General features: G+C 34.6%; 1 pseudogene; it reads right to left on the minus strand.

Moving 5' to 3' along the window:
• The window catches only part of LOC138995733 (small ribosomal subunit protein eS8 pseudogene), a 50,370-nt pseudogene extending 31,750 nt beyond the window's left edge, over positions 1-18,620 (minus strand).
• Positions 18,621-19,049: the final 429 nt, after the last annotated feature.

Here is a 19,049-nt window from a genome sequence, read left to right on the forward strand (position 1 = left end):
GCAGTTCTGGACATCCCTCGAGGGGTCCCAGATCAGAGAGGGTGCAGGCTGGGCTGAGGGACTCTCCCCCTCCCCCCGTGCACAAATTTCTAGTGATTCAATAATACCAAGATTGGATTTGATCCAAGAATGCATGTAAAGGTGGCATAATGAAATATATGTTACTAAGTAAATAAAAATTAGAATATAAATTTTGGATGTGCCCAAATTGTTGAATTGCACAAGTCAAGTTTTTAAATTAAATTTAATAGTAATAGAAAATTATTCTTATTTAATAAAATACTTTAAATCAAATTTTAAAAATTGTCTTTATATACAGGAAAAATGATTTCTGCTTCACCATTATTATTTATTATTTACTGACTTAGAATGGTTCAAATCACAGTTTTTTATTTTATTTTATTTTATAGTGGTGTGAAAATGATATGCACTCAGTAGAAACCATAATTTGTTTTTAGAATTTTGATATTTCACTAGAGATAAGTGATGTAATACTCTCTGAGATCTGGGCAGCTATAAGGAGCCCTAACTCCCAGTCAACCCCTCAGGCACAAGGACAAGAAACCAATACTGTACAGTGTAGTACTAAATGCATTTTCAACTTACAATATCTTCAACTTAACATGGGTTTATTGGGACTTCACTCCATTAAATAGAGGAGCTTGTGTAGTATAATTTGGAAATTTTGGTCTGCTCAATGATATAAGTCAGCAAATAAAATCATGAGTAATAAATAGTGGAAGAGGAGGAATAATTATATTATGTAAAGATGAGATTATTTTATTCCTAGGAACTTCAAGAAGCATCTTACTAAATTAACCTGAATTTAGTAACATGGTGGATAATTTTACCAAATCAATATGCCAACAACTACTATGTATAGGCAAGCAAAGATGTGAGAAATTGACATCATCTTGCAATGGTTAGAGAAAGATTTTTTTCAGATTACCCTACAACTGAACTTTGAAAAATAAAATAAATGAGCTAGTGCCGTGGTTGGCAAACTGCATCTCACGAGCCACATGTGGCTCTTTGGCCCCTTGAGTGTGGCTCTTCCTAAGCCTTAGGAGTACCCTAATTAAGTTAATAACAATGTATCTACCTATATAGTTTAAGTTTAAAAAATTTGGCTCTCAAAAGAAATTTCAATCGTTGTACTGTTGATATTTGGCTCTGTTGACTAATGAGTTTGCCAACCACTGAGCTAGTGGAACCAAAAAAGGACAGCATTTGAGGTAATGGGAATGCAAGTGAAATAGTCTTTGACTGGATGTTTCTCTTTCTTTTAGTATTCTCTCTTGTCTGTTCTTACACATGAAATATTTTACCGAATTCTGTACACAATTCCTATCCCAACACTACTAAACTGTATACCAAATTACTTGGAATTAATAAATATATTTATTTTTAATTAAGTACTAGAGGCCCAGTACACGAAATTTGTGTACTCGGGGGGCAGGAAGGGGGGGTATCTCTCAGCCCAGCCTGCACCTCTCGCCATCCAGGAACCTTTGGGGGATTTCCAACTATTTCCAACTGACGGCTTAGGCCCGCTCCTTGAGCAGTCCTAAGCTGGCAGTCGGACATCCTTAGCACTGCCGTGGAGGCGGGAGAGGCTCCCACCACAGCCTCTTTGCTTACCAGCCATTAGCCAGGCTTCCGGCTGAGTGGTGCTCCCCCTGTGGGAGTGCACTGATCACCAGGGGGCAGCTTCTGCATTGAGCATTTGCCCCCTGGTGGTCAGTGCATGTCATAGCAACCAGTCATTCCACTGTTTGGTCAATTTGCATATTAGCTTTTTATTATATAGGATTTTGAAGCACTATAAATTTCTCCATATGTCAGTTCAAATAAGGTTTTACATTTTCTTTACTTTTGTTATAGTTCTGGATACATGTATGACAATCATAGTTATGAATGGACAAGGGCAACTCATTAATTTTTAGAAGGTTGCCATTTAATTCTGTTACTAATAGGTTCAATTCGTCCATTTTATTTCATGTCTTTGAGGGAGTTAAGAGTGAATGCATTGAAGACACCTAAATATTCATTAATTATCTTTTCCTACTTCATTGATTTGAGTCATATTGTGGTCTTGCACCCCAAAGTTCTGGGCCCACAGTTCTGAAGAACACATTTGGATAAGCAGTGGATTATTCCATGTGAACTATCTAATAAAGCTTCATTTGTGTTTATAATTAGTAGTAGTAGTAATTTGGGGGGGGGGGTATTGTTTTATAGGCTGTTTCTTTTCATTTAGAATTGGAACATCTCATTGAACTAACCAGCACAGAAGGGGATATTTATTTGATTGCATTGTGCACCAGGAATGGAGGCATTCTAAGAACATGATCCTTATATGCCTGTCCTTTCTTTGTGTTATATACTCATGGTATCTCAGATGATCTTCAAGTCTGCTTATGATTACTGCTTCTTCCTAACATTGGCTCTCCATGACCACACATGGTCCCCACTGTATTCCAATCCTCCTAATGCATCTCTGCAGCTAATTTTCTTATTATTTTGATATTTGCTAGGTCAAATTTAAAAACTAAAGAGAATATGATTAGAAATATCATGAGAATATTATATTTGAGGTTTTGGGTTTTTTTGTATTATGTCCTATTATAGGACTGTCTTATTGATCCACCACCTTTGAATTAGATAATGTGTAGTCTAATTAGATGGTCAGAGAGGAGAGGGTTTCTGAGGGAAAAGGGACAATAATTGATACATTAAAAGATGAGTTTGTCTATTCAGTTATTTGTCCAATAGCACTTATTAAGTACCTACTATGTATCAGACATTATTCCAGGCTCTGAGATACAGCTATGGTCAAAAGAAACAAAACCCTGTTCTAATGTTATAATTAAGAGAGGAGAGACACACAGCAACTATTCCATATTTCAGGTTATAGGTCTTCTGGAAAAAAATAAAGTAGGATACAGGTATGAAAAGTGATAGGTTGTCACTATTGTTAAGTTAATAAGAGAAGAATTTTTCTAAAAAAGTGACATTTGAAAAGATACATTCAGGATGAGATGAAAGAAGTCCTACAACTGCCAGGGGGAATGGTTCTCTAGGTATTCTGTGATGTGAGCATACTGGGGAAGTTTCAGGACATCAGTGTTGTTGTAGCAGAGAATGGCAAGAAAATGCTAAAAAATGAGATCTGAAAGGTAGCCAATGACTTTGAGCGTTACTTTTTGTTTTTTTGACAGAAACCCATTTTAGAAAAGAAGTAGCATTGATTTGCTTATATTTTTCTTTAGAAAACTTATGATGGCCGTGGGCATATTATCACAGTGGCAAGAACGAGAGCAAGGAATTTTTCCAAAGTGTAGTTGTGGATGATGCAGGCACCGTGACTGACCTATATCTGTTTCAATTACATGGAGAGTTTGGATGATCAAATCCGGCACACACAGGCAAACAACCTACCACACTTAATGTTTATAGAGTGAACGAGAGCTTCTGATTTTTATAAATGCATATTTTAGGAGGATAGTAACAATATCAGGAAACTATCCTATTTGTGAAGAGCCAGCCTTCTGTAATCTTTATAAAGTTCAAAAATTACCTATGCTATTTTCTGTTGGCTCCTTTTACAAAGAGTTCTGTGTGCATTGAAAGTCTGATCTATTCATTTCATCCTCATTAAGAAATCAATTTTTAGAGCAAATGTTACAAATGAATATTTAATTTACTTGCAATTAAGAATGTATATTTACAGGACATTTCTTATTAATTAGCACAAACCAGAATGGCTAAACATAGAAAAATTTGACCTTCTGCTACAACCATTCACTAGGCTTTGCATTTTCAAACGCCCCAGAACTTGATTCAACCTAGTCATGTCTCCCTCTGTAAACACATCTCTTCCTAATGAGGTTCCACTCCCCAGGTGGTAGGCAAGTGGTTTAGTTCCTTGCATTTCTCTGCAAAGTCAAACACCTAAACCTCCAATTGACATTGAGGAAGGTTCTTACCCAGAAACCATCTTGATAAGCTGCTATTTATTTTAAAGTGTCTGCCATTTATTACTCAAAATGAATGCTTTTCCCAAAAATGAGGTCTTTAGTACAAATATAAACACAATACATTTAGTTATACACCTGAGCTCTAGTCCAACCAATCACACAAACTGCACCCTATTTTAATTGGGCCTTTTTCACTTTTTTCCCTGGGGCTTTTTAAAGAATATTTATTAAAAGCCAAGGTTGACACCAAATAATTGCATACTATGTTGTGAAATATTTATTAAGCCAACAAACTGATTTCTGAATGCCAATGTTCACTAAAGCCAGGTGAATAAATAATGGGTCACGACATGTTTTTAGAAACATAAGAAAATCCCTTGTGTTCTTCCTGATCATAATTCCCAAAAGAAGAAATTATAAAATGGTCTTCCCATGTTACACATCATCAAATGATACTTTAGCCACCTAGTCCCAAACGTGCACTGTGATGGTTCACTTCAACCCTCTAGAAATGAATAACCTGCCATTTAAGCCATTAGCATTGCTTGCAATTTTGTTAAAATTGTAGTCATTTTGTTAAATATGGATTCATGAAGAAAGTAGAGAGAGTTTCATGCACTTATCACTACTGAGCAATGTTTTCTGGCATTTTGAAATTCATCTTCCACTGTTATAGACAAGCCATGTATAAGAGAATCAATAGGGCCATAGTTTTGTTATTATTATACATTAATCTTTTGAAAAGGTTGTCAGAGGACTGGTACCTAATATTGTCAGAGCCAGTAAGTAATTATTCATTGCAGATTGATGCCATAATGTACTTAAGTGGCAATAGCTGCTTACTTAAATGTTAATTAAGGACCTTCTTAATTTACAGAACTCTCTGTTGTCCCTGTGCAGCACTGAACTAGACCACTCATGTTGCAAGTATGTTTCTCTAAGTAACTCAGGTCTCCGTGATGACCATCTGCATTTTTGTCAGTGCAAGATAATGTAGAGAAGCCTATGCCTGAAGACACCGCATGGACGGGACCAGCCTGGACTGGGCCACCACGATCTCCTCCAACTTTATGATTATTGAGGAGACTTAGTGATATTATCTCCGGGTGTGAAAAAACTTGTATTTCTGCTGGCAATTATTTTTTATGAGAATCAACAATGATTTACATCTTTCATGTATTTAAATTCTGCAGGTCATATGCATTTTCAAGTATATAAATGAATCACATAAAAGGGACCATTTTTTGGAATGTCACATCAGTATTTTATGGTATTTGTTTTCTTGGAGGACACCAAAATAAAATTTTAGGGGGAAGTAAGGAGTTCAATCAAATTTTTATTTTTGAAGACTCAACTAAGAGCATTGTTAATTATTTTCTGATGGGTTCTAGTTTTAAATTGGAGTAGGAAATATTTTTCTAATGTCACAATATGCCAAGTGTTATCTGCCTGGTGGTGGTTGTGGTGGTCATGGTGGTGTGTGTGTGTGTGTCAAATAAATTGACTAACTACTGTATCTTTGCTCTTAGATTTTACCTTTAGATAGAAGGTGTGATGATTATAGTATAACAACTGGAACTGCAATCACATTTCACAATTTACCTAAAAATTTTTATGTACTATTATATTCTGTTGTCTATCAGATTTAGACAGTTGAATGTCCTCTTATCCATGTATTACTTTGTTAGTGAAAAGACCATGGAGTTTCATTTAGCAGTCTCCCGGTTACTGGCACTATGATTCTGTCACACAGTTTTGATGAACAGCAAAAAGAGTCTTTGATTCTTTATTTTAATTAATATACAATGGAGACTAGAAAGATTAATGGTTCTTTAAAAGAAGTCTTGGTTTTTCTTGGTTCCATAGTAGTCAATTTTCAAACTTCTATGAACATGGTGATGTTCTCTTTGAATTGCCCTTGTAATTTTTGGAATTATTATTATTATCATCATCATCATCATCATTTTAAATGTTTTTATTCACTTCAGAGAGAGGAAGGAAGAGGGAGAGAGAGATAGAAACATCAATGATTAGAGAGAATCATTAATCCGCTACCTCCTGCACTCCCCCTACTGGGGATCAAGTTTGAAACACAGGCATGTGCCCTGACCGAGAAGCGAACCATGACCTCCTGGTTCATGAGCCTATGTTCAACCACTGAGACACACCAGCTGGGCTGGAATTATTTTTAATTCCTTGCACAATATTACCACACATTTCTTCATGTAGTGTAATTTCTCATCTGAAATAGGATCTCATAATTACTCACCGGCCAATTTCAAAACCTGTTCATATTTTCTAATCTCTATGCTACCAATGAGATCTTCATACATAATATGAATTGTTAATGATATTATTGAGGCCTGATTGGTATATAAAAAGCTGTGTATATTTAATACTACATGTACAGATTTATGAGTTAAAGGATGAGTATAAACCGATGAAGCCATCACCACTATTAAGGCCATAAACAGATCCACCACCTCCCAAAGTTTCCTTCAGCTCCAATTACTATTATTGTTATTGTCATTGTTTTTGTGGTAAAAACACTTAACATACAATCTTAGCAAATTTGAAGTATGCAATATAGTTTTGGTAGGTGCAGGCGTTATGCTATTTAATAGCTCTCTTAAATATGGAGCCTTTAAAATTATTTTTGTTAGAAGATTTTCAACATTTTTAGGAAATAATTTTTACATTATAGATAAGGAAAATGAGTTACATTGCTATCAAAAGGTGTGAAAATTAAATAAATATCTAACTTTTCTATTTTCCTGTCTTTGGATATATCAGGACATTTATGGGGGCAAATTCTGTTTATTTATTTGATGCACATTTTGTATTAAAATTTGGTTATATGTACAATATAATACTCTGAAATATAACGTGATCAGGATGACGATTCAATAAACAAGATGACCATGGACAGTTTGGTTTGGATATGTTTCAACAACAACAGCAGGAGTAATAATGCCAACCAGCATTTATTGAGGGATTGCTAGTAATGGAGCTAAGTGCATTTTAAACATTAAAGGTGAGTGCTCAGGCCTATGAAATGAAGGTGTATTATATCTCAATTTCACAGGAGCGGTTATTAGGAAGAGAGAAGGTAAGTGATATGGCCTCACCGACTCAGCAACTAGCAACACATGATCTGCACCAGAAGCCATTCTCATCCTCTAACCTTATAGAATGTTCTTTTCCGATTGGTTTTGAACTTCTGAGTTGTCATGCTATTTTATACAACAGGAATATACAGACTCCAAATTATTAGTGCTTTTTTAAAAAGAAAACATAATAAAAAGAGATGAAAAACATTACGGAGCAGAAACATGCTAACCTTACAAACAGCCAGCTATGGTGTAGGAGCCACATACTAGACTAAGGTTGAAAAACTTAATTTAAATATTGACTATAACCCTTATTAAAACACATCTTGAAATTTCTGAAAATACTGTGTGTGTTTTTCTGAAAAGAAGGGATCATAAATGCCACTTTACAATTTTTGTAAATATACTATTCAATATATGCTTTAGGTGCAAGCCTTTTATAAACGTGATGTTTTTATGAACATAAACATTGTCTTATGTTATCAATGTCTTATCTAAGACTGATACTAGATAATTTACATAAATATCCTTGCTATCCTATCACGCGTGGGCACTTAAGTGATGTATCTGTTGAATTAGACATGTGATCTGGGTGATTTTGTTAGAGTAGCTACATGTTCTGCCATCATCTCCCCTTCTGTGTTCCCTGATATTAGTGGAATGCATTTAGAAGAACCTGTAACACATTTTAGTGAAAATTTAGTTAAAACCTTCTTTGGCACATTAAAAAATTAGGGGGGGGGGGGGGTATTTGCCCATATTTTGATTAGTAGAAGACTGAGGTTTTAAGCCCTAGTGCTGACAACCAGACTAAGGTTCTCTCTACAAGCTCTCTTCTTGGTTGGAGCATTGTCAGGCTATGAACAAGGAAGACATTAACAAGATAATAACAATGAGTTACTTCACAGGCCATCCACATAAATTGTAAAATAAAGTAATTACCATTTATGACTTAAAAAGTGGCTTGGGATTATTGAAAATATCATAGCATTTCTTCTAGGGGTTACCTTGTTTGTATAACATTTATCAATTGGTGTGGCAGAATCATCCTATTCTTTTGAAACATTATTCTATAAAAGCATTCAAAAAGTCCATTTGTGTAATGCAATGTTTTGGATGCTTAATTGTACAAAGGGAGGATGACATTATGTGGCATTAGTTCAACATGAACTTTCACTTTTAAATCAGATGGGGGTCTTCAGTCTATTTTCACCACCAACTACCTATGCAAACGTGAGAATTATAATTAACTCCTTTAAATGGATCCAACTTTTTGCATCTGTACATAATATATTGATAGCCAATTATATATCAGCACATTTTCAACATTCTTTAGGTCAATCATAATTTTAATCTTACAATTGCCCAACATAGAAAGTATTTTTACCTCTGTTTTATGAATGAAAAATCTGAGGAGAAGACAGTTTAATTACTCACAATCACATGGCCAATACATGGAAGACCTGGGATTTTAACACATGTATCTGTCTATAGGAGAGGTATTTAATGATCACATTGTACCCTACCCTTCCTACTTCTACAGTTCTACAATTAAAGATTGATTGAGATAATGCAAACAAAACACCTAACACAACACATATCTCATTTTCAGGGTTGTATAAGGGTTATTTACTATTACATACTAATGCAATCTCACTAAATCTGACACATCATTGAAAGCCATGTGAAAAACATATAGAACCAAGTACATTCTATGTCTTAGTTGTTTTTTTTGTGACAGTGTCAAAATCTATGCTTATAGGATGAATCAAATAAACAAAATATAGTGTTTTGTCCCAATTAACTTCCTTATTTTCTCTTCTGCTTTTACTGTTATCATTTCACTGTTCATGAACAGTTTCATGAGTAGGTGAGCATAGTCAGGACAACTTTATGAAAGCTAATCATTTAATTTAGCATCCCTTATAAAAGACATGGGTTTTAAACAAGAAGATAGACATGAAACATAGTGCTTTAAATTAGCCTCAGGAGTTTAAAGATTCCTATTACTTATGCTACCTGTTTCCCCCATGGCCATGGCTATATGTACCAGAATCTCTGTCTCTCCCCATTCCACTTCATTATTCTCAGCCAACTATGTGACTAGAACCTGTCAAAAAAAGATCATATTATTTTGATGGTTTCATGAATAGAAAATTCAGATTGTTTCTACCTCTCTTTCCCTCTCCCTTCCTCTCTGAAATAAATAAAAAATATTTTAAAAGTGCCATAATGCCAAAATTATGGGCTGGAAATATATGTCTTCATTTGTCTGATGGTTTGGGCCTGCTGTATTCCAAGTGGATCATGGTACTGTTTTAGGGTTTCAGTGTTCTGTTTATTGAAGATCACTCTGTTTGAAATGGGAGAAAAGCTGAGTTAAATCCATCTTTTTAAGTTTATGCCCCACTTTAAATACTTGTCAAAGATGGCTCATATTATGAACAGCAAAGCCATTCTCATCTTTATATGTGCATTTGCAAATAAATGAATAAATAAATAAAGTTTTATAATATCCTCAACAGAAGCTCCCCATGGTTTTTATAGAAAAGCCATTAGCTGAATTTAGATTTTCAATGAATTCTAGAATAGAACTTTGCAGGAAGACACAACACATTTTTAAAATTACATGGTATTTGTATAAAGTTATTATTGCTTTTTTATGTTGGTTTCTGGGGTAAGCTTGTTATAATATGGTTCTGAAAATTATAGTTAAAAACAATTACTGCATTTTGCAATGGTTTTAGAGGAAGAGAAGAATCATGGTGCATCTTACCTCTCTTCCCCATAGGAATCTAATTTTTGAAGTATATTAGAAAAATCACGAATAAAGCAGAAAATAGATATAAACTTGGGCATCTAAATCTTGGGATCAATACGGTCAGATGTGCCTGCTGAAATATGACTGAGTCCAGACATTATTTTCTCTTACCCAAGTCGTTACATGGGAAAGGATTTCAGCCCTCATGTCTTTATCCATTTACAAGCGAAAGAGAGTGACTGCGTGGGTCTTTCTGCTAGGAAGAGTGGAGAATTCATGCTTGGCTATGCCTCCCAGATAGGAGAGATGTCCAAGAGAGTTGGAGAAGTGACCAGAAGGTAAACGTGAAAAAAATTAACTGGGAGGAATTGAAATGCCTGCTTTCAAGACTTACTGCAATCCTATAGTAAACAGTGTTCTATTGGTTTAATTATAGACAAATAGATAAAAGAAAATAGAAAGTGCAGAATAGAACCCCAGTTACATGATGGATTTTTTTATAAAAGTTGTTCAAATGATTTAATGAGAACAAAAAATTTTGGACATGTGGTATAGAAAATGTTAATATATTCATAAATATGAAACTTGACCATATTACATATCAAACAGAAAAAATAAATTGAGATGAATTATAGACCTAAATATTAAAGTGATAAGAGATAAGCTTCTAGGAGGAAATAAGAAAATATCTTCATAATCTGTGTCAGCAAATATTTTTTTGGCAGAACGTGGAAGCAAGGGGCTTCTACTTTGACTATTAACTAAATTCTATAATAAAAAAGAAACAATTGAATAAAATAGGCAAGAGATATAAATGGACACCACACACATACATAACATAGAAATGACTCAAAAGCACATGCCGGAATGCTCAACATGGTTTTTCATCAAAGAAATGTAAATTAAAACCACAATGAGATACTCTTTTTCATCCACAAAAAATGGCTAAAATTTAAAGGCCTGACAACAACTTGGTGTTTTCGTATGTGGAGCAACCGGAACTCTCATATATTACAGGTAAATGACAAAGCAAAATCACTTGAGAAATCATTCTGGCAGTTTTTCATATAATTAAACATGCATCTGCCCATGAACTACCAATTTCATATCTAGATATTCACAAAAGAAAAATTAGAACATATCCAAGAAAAAGCTTATATAAGATATGGAATTGGTAGGTCATAATTATCAATGTCCCAAACTGAATTACTCAAATGTTTGTGAGGAAAGAAGGGATAAACACATTGTGTTAAGCCCATGCATTGTGATTGTACTGTGTCTTCTTTTTTTTTTTTTTTTTTAAATATATTTTATTGATTTTTTACAGAGAGGAAGGGAGAGGGATAGAGAGCCAGAAACATCGATGAGAGAGATCGATCAGCTGCCTCCTGCACGCCCCACAGTGGGGATGTGCCCGCAACCTAGGTACATGCCCTTGACCGGAATCGAACCTGGGACCCCTGAGTCCGCAGGCCGACACTCTATCCACTGAGCCAAACCGGTTCGGCCTCAGTGTCTTCTTAATCAACTCCAGTTGCTATAACAAAATACCATAGACTGAGTGTCTTAAACAACAGACATTTATTTCTCATAATTCTGTAGGTTGGAAAGTAAGTCCAAGATCAAGAATGCAGCAGATTTAGGTCTTGGTTCAGGCCTTCCTCCAAATTTGCAGATGGCCAAATTCTTTCTGTGTCCGGCAAAGAGAGGAAGTTCTTCTGTCTCCTCCTATTCTTAGGAGGGAACAAATCCCATCATGGGGTTCCTCATTACCTCATTGAATTACTTCTAAAAGGCCCCACCTCTAATAAGATAATATTGGGGGTTACAGCTTCAAAATATGAATTTTGGGGAGACACATTCAGTCCATAACACTCAGCAATAAAACCAATACGCTACTAAAATATGCAACAGTACGGATAAATCTCAGAAACATTATTCTGAGTAAACAGAGACGTGTACAAATATATATACTTGCCCAGTAGTTGAGCATCAACTTATGAACCAGGAGGTCATGGTTCAATTCCTGGTTGCGGCTCAATCCTCAGTGGGGGTTGTGCAGGAGGCACCCAATCAATGATTCTCTCTCATCATTGATGTTTCTATCTCAACCTCTCTCTCCTTTCCTCTTTGCAATCAATAAAAATATTTTTTTTAAAAAGAGTATATACTTTATTATTTAATTTTTATGAAGTTTCTAGGACAGGCAAAACTAATCTGTGTTGAAGAAATTTAAACAGTAGTTGTCTATTGTGTTGGGGGTCTGGGAAGGGCAGGGACAAAAAGGAACTTTCTAGGATGATGGAAATGTTCCATATGTTGATAAGAACATAAATTTTGAGTCTATTGTCAAACTCATTGAACTATACTCTTAAGATCCAGGTATTTCATTTTATGTAAATTACAATTTAATTAAAAATAAAAATATTATCTATTTACTGAAATATGTTTATAGACAATGAAATAATGAAAAGAAAAAAAAAAGCACTACCATTCTTGATCCAATCCATTACCCATGGTAACCATGCTTTTAACCTCAAAATACACCACTTCTCACCATTTGTACTATTATAATTCTACCAATATAATATCTTTCTTAAACTACTTCATTAACTTATTGATATTTTACCATTTCAATTCTTACTCCCTACTGTTATTTTATTCCACAAGTAATGCCAACAGTAAACAAAGCCAGATACTAGTTAACACTGTAAGATAGATTTATTCAGTAATAACTATTACAGTAGGGTAGAGGGTGCAGCCTGAACTGAGCTCAACTTTAATTTGTGTAGAGGTGCCTGGGCATTTTGAAGGAAAAGTGAGACATTAGAGAAAATGATCAGCAGGAGGTTGAACAGAATCAGGGAAGAGGAACTTTTCAAAAAGTGAGAAGGGGGATGTGATTGGGCCATCTGGGTTTGCCAAATGGCACTTATTGAAGTTAGGCTATTACCCTCCCACAGAGACTGGGGGAAGCTCCATCTTCAGGCGTTGGCTGGAGAAAACACAAAATTCTTTGGCAGCCTTAAGCCTTCCCAGGCAGATAATTAAGGGGGCTATAGTCATGCTTCTAGGGAGCCAGCTTTGAGCTGTTAGAAACTACACTCTTAGTGTGTGTGTATGTTGGAGTGAGAAGGTGGACGGATCATTTGTGCTGAATCTGTAGTTTTTGTAGGCCAGGACACCCCAGAAGAGTCTGACTAGAGTTTGGTTAAGGGACAGATTTTGTCATCAGCCAGAGAAAAAACATTTTTTAAAGTTAAGTTTTTAGCATCATTTACAAAAAGTTTTCTAATGGCTTTCTATAACAGTAAAAAGAATCAACCTTCGTCATGTGATATGTAAGGATTTAATGATCTTCCCTAGTCTGTCCATTCTAAATCATTCTTAACATTCTCCTCTTAACATTCTGTTTCAGCCAGCTGATATTCACTGAATAAACTAAATATTGCACTGTCATAAGTCTTTTGCTCTTGCTTCTTTTTTTCCTACAACTTTCTAATTCACTGAAGCAATGACCTTCTCATTCACATCCTTTCAGAATATTTAAATATCACCTCAAAGAACCTTCCATGAACTCCCAATCTAAAATTGCACCCCACCCTAAACTACTCCACAGACTGTTTGATTTTATGCACAGCACTTTTCATTATCTGACAGTATTTCATATATTAGTCATAGGTTTATTATTAAATCATTTTCCCCCTCATAATGGTATATGCTCTTAAGGACATTTCTCTTTTTCACAGCTCTATTCTCTTTAATCAGAAGTCTGCTTAGCAATCAGCAGGTGCTCAGTAGATGTATACTAAACAAAGAAAGAATTAAATAATTTTCTTACTGTGGTTTTACACCTTTATCTGAAAATATTATTGTTGCTACGTTACAGTTTAATTTCACCTATAGTATGAGGACACTAACTTTCTAGTCACTCAGAAAGAGGGACCATTATTGGAGAAGTTGTCTTAAACTCACTCCCAAAGAATATACTGGCAATTTGAAGACATTGTGGATAGGAAATATTGAATCTGATAAAATCTAATAAAGAATCAAAGCACTTTTTCATTAACAACACATTGATTAGGAAAATAAGCAGTGACCCCAACATAGAAGAATGGCAGGTGATGAAGAACTCTTAATTAACCCTTGTTCAACAGTGTAATTTAGTGAATTTAAAACTCCTTTCTGTTGAGTCCAATTTATACCACTACCTGTTTAGGATTCTTTTTTCTCATCTGATAGTCTCTGGTCTAGCAAATTAATAGAGCTTGTCTACCTACAGAATGCTCATTTTTGGACCTTTGATCATCTTGAAATAAAGTAGCACTTAAAGAAAGAAGAATTGCCATTTGATGGTGATAATAATGACTTTTGTACGTTACATTTCTATAGGACTAAGGATTAGATATTTGTCCCAAGGAAATGTATGCCTTCTGAATGATCAGTAATCTCCAGGAAAACAACCGCATTTGGATTGCTACTCTTAAATTAAAACTTAGGGGCAACGCAGGGGACAAGGCGACTGATCACAAGTCTCTCAAATTCAAGTACCAGATTGTGTTCTGATAAAGATTTATCCTCCAGTGTGTTTTAGAGGCTTTCATATAGTTCTGAGGCCCCAAATCCTAGGAAGCTTGGACGGATCACCTGGAATTCTCATCTCTTCCTCTGTCTCTCTCTCCCCTCCCTATTTTTTTTTCTTTGAAAAAGATTAAATAACTAAACACAAAGCTGGCTAAATGGCTTCCTTGCTCATTTCCATCTAATCTCACATATAATCCTTTGGTATTCTGTATCTCACCACCAAAATAGTGAGGTAAGGTTATTTCAAGCAAGATGTAACCAATTAGTGTGTAGAATAAATGCATATTTACTCCAATGCCAAAAAAGAACCACTCTTGAAGGCATAGCCTGGGCAGTGGTAATGGCCTCTTGTGTGACCCAGCAAACCTATAGGAGAAAGAACCGGAGACAGAGACATTTACCCCACTATGGGCAAGTGAGTAGGAGAAATCAAGAGAAGTCTGAGTCACCTTTGATGTATAACAGTAACAATGTCTATTTCCTAGGTCTTCGGGGCTAAATATATAGTTTATAAAATGTCAATCGAGGCTTGTCAAGTTCCTTCAATTTAAAAATTGCTTAAATTTGTAAAAAAAAAAAAAAGTAGACCAGGTGATGGAAAAATTTCTTTTTTGCAATTTCTGAATCTTTCAGTTTTTACTTCTTTGCATCATAAAAATAATCCATGCATTTAATCTAATGAGAAAGTTCAGTAGAAGGATGATGATAATCAACCTTTTACAGGCATCAAATAACCAGGCAAATAAGATTCTCAGAGTAGTTGTCTGGATTCTCACAAGAAACATAACCAATTAGAGATTATGTCAATATCTATCAGAAATTTATCATAAGAAATTGACTTATACGTTTATGGAACTTAAGTACTCGAATTTTCATTTGGCAAGTTGGAGTCCCAGGAGAGTTGATAGTTTAGGTCTGTTCCAAGTTCAAAGGCCTCTGAGAATCAGGAAAACAGATACATACATTCCAGACTGAAGGCTGATAGGCTCAAGATCCAAGAAGAGACCATTTTTCATTGGGAGTCAGAGAGCAGAAAAAGACCAATCAATGTATCAGCTCAAAGATAGTCAAGCAGAGAAAGTTAATTCTTCCTTGCTCCCTCTTTGTTCTAGTCATACCTTCATTGGACTGAATGAGGACCACCCCCATTGGGGAGGTCAGTCTGCTTTAGGCAGTCAATCTATTCAAATGCTCTGCTCATCCAGAAACACCCTCACAGACACACCTAGATCAATGATAACCAAACATCTGGGCATGTCATGGCCAGTAAAGTTGACACATAATATTAACTCTCATCTTCAGGCATCTTTGAAAACAAAACTTTGTAGGAAGCCTTATTGACTTTATTTTTAAAAAAAATCCTCAATTTCTGAATTCATTACTACATTTTTTCTTAAGTTTTTCTTCCTTTTACTTCCAACGTGTTATATTTTCATCATATGATTTGTATTGCTTACAAGGAATATATTGAAGACAACAAAAGGAAATGAAAACAGTTCTAGGATTAACAATATTCATCCTTGCCCTATATCAATTAACTTGAATACTTAGGGAAGTTCTCTCCAGTATCATTTAGTAGCTTATAATTTTTCTTGATGGCATGAAAGATTATGACTGACTCATAGGGAGGAATTTATAAATTGGAAAATTGTCCTTTACTATTTGCCCTTAAGGCTGGTATTTAAAGCCTTCTGTACTCTGTTCTTGGTTAAGTGTTCTTCCTTATTTCCTAGTACAATTCTTCCAAGAGTCTCCATGCCTCTCAGATTGGTTACCTTACTGCCTTTCACCTTTGACCCTTGTCCTGGCTTCTTGGCACATGTTTTCCGGAATCTGGGCTTGTGCACCACAGAGTCAAAATGAAAAAGACTCTTTAAATGGGATGAAAAAAATTAGATTTTTGTTTTAGCACCACCACTACCATCTGCTTAATCTTGTGCATAAACATCTGTCAACTGGGTATAGTATACATTATATATGTTTTATTCTTTTAATAAGCATAGATTTAGTTTATAGTCAAAACTTCCGTATCATAACCACAAACCAGTCTGAGTCTATAGAGGCAGAAAAAAAATTCAGTACTATCCAATGTTACAAAATTATTTTCCAGGTTTATACTTCCATCATGTTCTTCTGTGTTTATTGTGAATCTTACTCTATATTTTAAAGGAGTAGACCAGGGTAATATTTTGAATTATTTTAAGGTCCCTTAAATGCCACCAAAAATTGTTAATTTGATTAATAAAGAAAGTTAATATTTGGTGATGACAATAAAAACACTATTTGGGGGGAAATACACTTTTAAAATTCAGTCCAATATTGACATGAAAAATTCAAAATAGGTTCAATAATAAATGAAAAAAAGATGAACAAATTAAATTCACCTGGAAAACTAAATGTGTCTGGATTTATTGACCAAAAAGAAACCATAGAAAAGCAACTATAACTACTTCTATGTATAGTACTATACCGACCATATTAATAGGATTGATTAAATGTAGTAATAAAGTACCCAGTTTATGTGAAAGTGTAAAATAATGTTCTTGGAGCAGAATCATTTGACTCTATATCTTAAAATTTTACAAAATATTGAGTCTATTATATCTCTGAAATGAATTTCAAAAATCACTTGTGCCTTGAATTTTAAAATGGGCTTGTATGAATTCATGCATGAGTCATCTAAAGAATAAAGTAACTAGAAAAAAGGAAAAAAAATAAAATTACTACATGAAGCATTTCAATTAAAAAGAAGTTATTTCTACAATAAAATAACCAGAACTCCACTACTGTGAAAAGCTGCAGTACTAATGATGGTACAGAGCTCAAGTATATGTAGATAAAATTGATTTTGGCAAAACATAAGGCCACAAAGTCACCATTAAAATTAAATATATGTAAAACATTTTATTCAAAAATGTATATTTCTTGTAGTGCTACTAAAAATATGACAATTCTTAGGAACTTAAAATTTAGAAAAAACAGCTTTCATCTTCATAACCGCTATTGCCAATATCTCAACCCATGTCAGATAAACATGAAAGAAGACCTTTTTATTGTAAATATTTATTCAGAGAATAGAAAAGATGATTAATTCTAAATGAAATATAGAAAATCAGTTGTTTACAATTATGTAATTGATATAAAACATCCATTGTATGCAATTATGAAAATCATAAATTAAAATCATTTTCAAATCATTAAATTGAAAGAGTAATCCTTAATATGAGTCTGGCTTCAAATGTGATATTAGCAGATAACAAAATTCATTATTGGGAGAGAATATTATTTTCTAAAATTAAATCATAATATAAATTATGAATTTCATCATGTTGGTTTATGTAATTGAATTTACACTCATAAGAAAGTAATATGGGAACATAAAGTTCTCCACATTTTGTTTTAACAATGGGTATTATCAGTCTTTTAAATTTTTGCTCACCTGACACTGGAAATTCTCTCTCATTCTATTTGCATTCATTTAGTTACTACTTTGGGGAATGTGAGACAATAAAAACTATATATATATTGATCTCTGCCTCCAGGAACTGATGACCAAGGCCCTGATTATAAGCTTAGAATTTTCATCTCCACCCCTCATCCTCTTGAGAAAGGAAAAGGGCTGAAAATGGAATTAATGATTGATCATAACTATGTGAGGAAGCCTCCATAAAATCCCCAAAGTACTTACCCTGTGGGATCTGAAGCTACCTCCAGGTACCTACTATCAGAATTCAGTTAAATTGCAGAGCACTCAGCTGGTGTCACAGAGAATTACTCGTGGGAGAAGGCTCTCACACATCTGGTGACCAGAAGTGTCAAAAGGGAAGTGTTCCATGTGAAGGTAAAGGAGAAAGACACTGGAGGAAGACTAAACTTTTTTCTAATTCAGGAGGAGTAGACTACTGACTTCTTTTCAATACAAGGGAACATGTTAGTTTTCGGTTACTATTGTAAAAAATCACCCTAAACTTGTGGCATACAGCATACAAATTTATTATCTTTCAGTTCTGCAGGTTAGAAATCTAATATAGGTCTCACTGGGCTTAAAGTCAGGTGTTGGCAGGGCTGCATTTCTTTCTGTGGGTGATGGATAGGATCTATTTCCTTGTCTTTTCCAGCTTCCAGAGGGCACTCACAGTCCTTGACTCGAGATCCTATTTCATCCACCTTCAAAGCCAGCAGCATCGGGTCAGGTGCTTCTCACATATCACTCTGATTGCCTCTGCGGCCACTTTCTTTAGTTTTAATGATCCTTGTGATTAAATTGGGCTCCAACAGATAATCCAGGATAATCTCTCTGATTTAAGGTCAGTTGAGTAGCAACCTTAAATCCATCAGCAACCTTATTTGCCATTTTGCATATAATGTAATATGTTTATAAATTCTAGCAATTAGGCCATGGGCATCATTGGAGGCCTAATATTCTATAAATTACAAGAAAGATGGTTAGTTATTTGTGTGTGTGTGTGTCTTATTTCTTCTGTTTATATCCTTTACACTGAAATCTTTTATTGATTTGTTTTGAAATCACTATATGATTTCTTCATATGAAATTATCTTAAATTCTGATATCTAGTATAAAATTAATTCCTGCCAAATAAAATGGAATAGGAA

Source organism: Myotis yumanensis, unplaced genomic scaffold, assembly GCF_028538775.1.
Source record: "Myotis yumanensis isolate MYYU_CA2020_CCGP unplaced genomic scaffold, mMyoYum1.0.hap1 SCAF_1, whole genome shotgun sequence".
Taxonomy (NCBI): Eukaryota; Metazoa; Chordata; class Mammalia; order Chiroptera; family Vespertilionidae; genus Myotis; species Myotis yumanensis.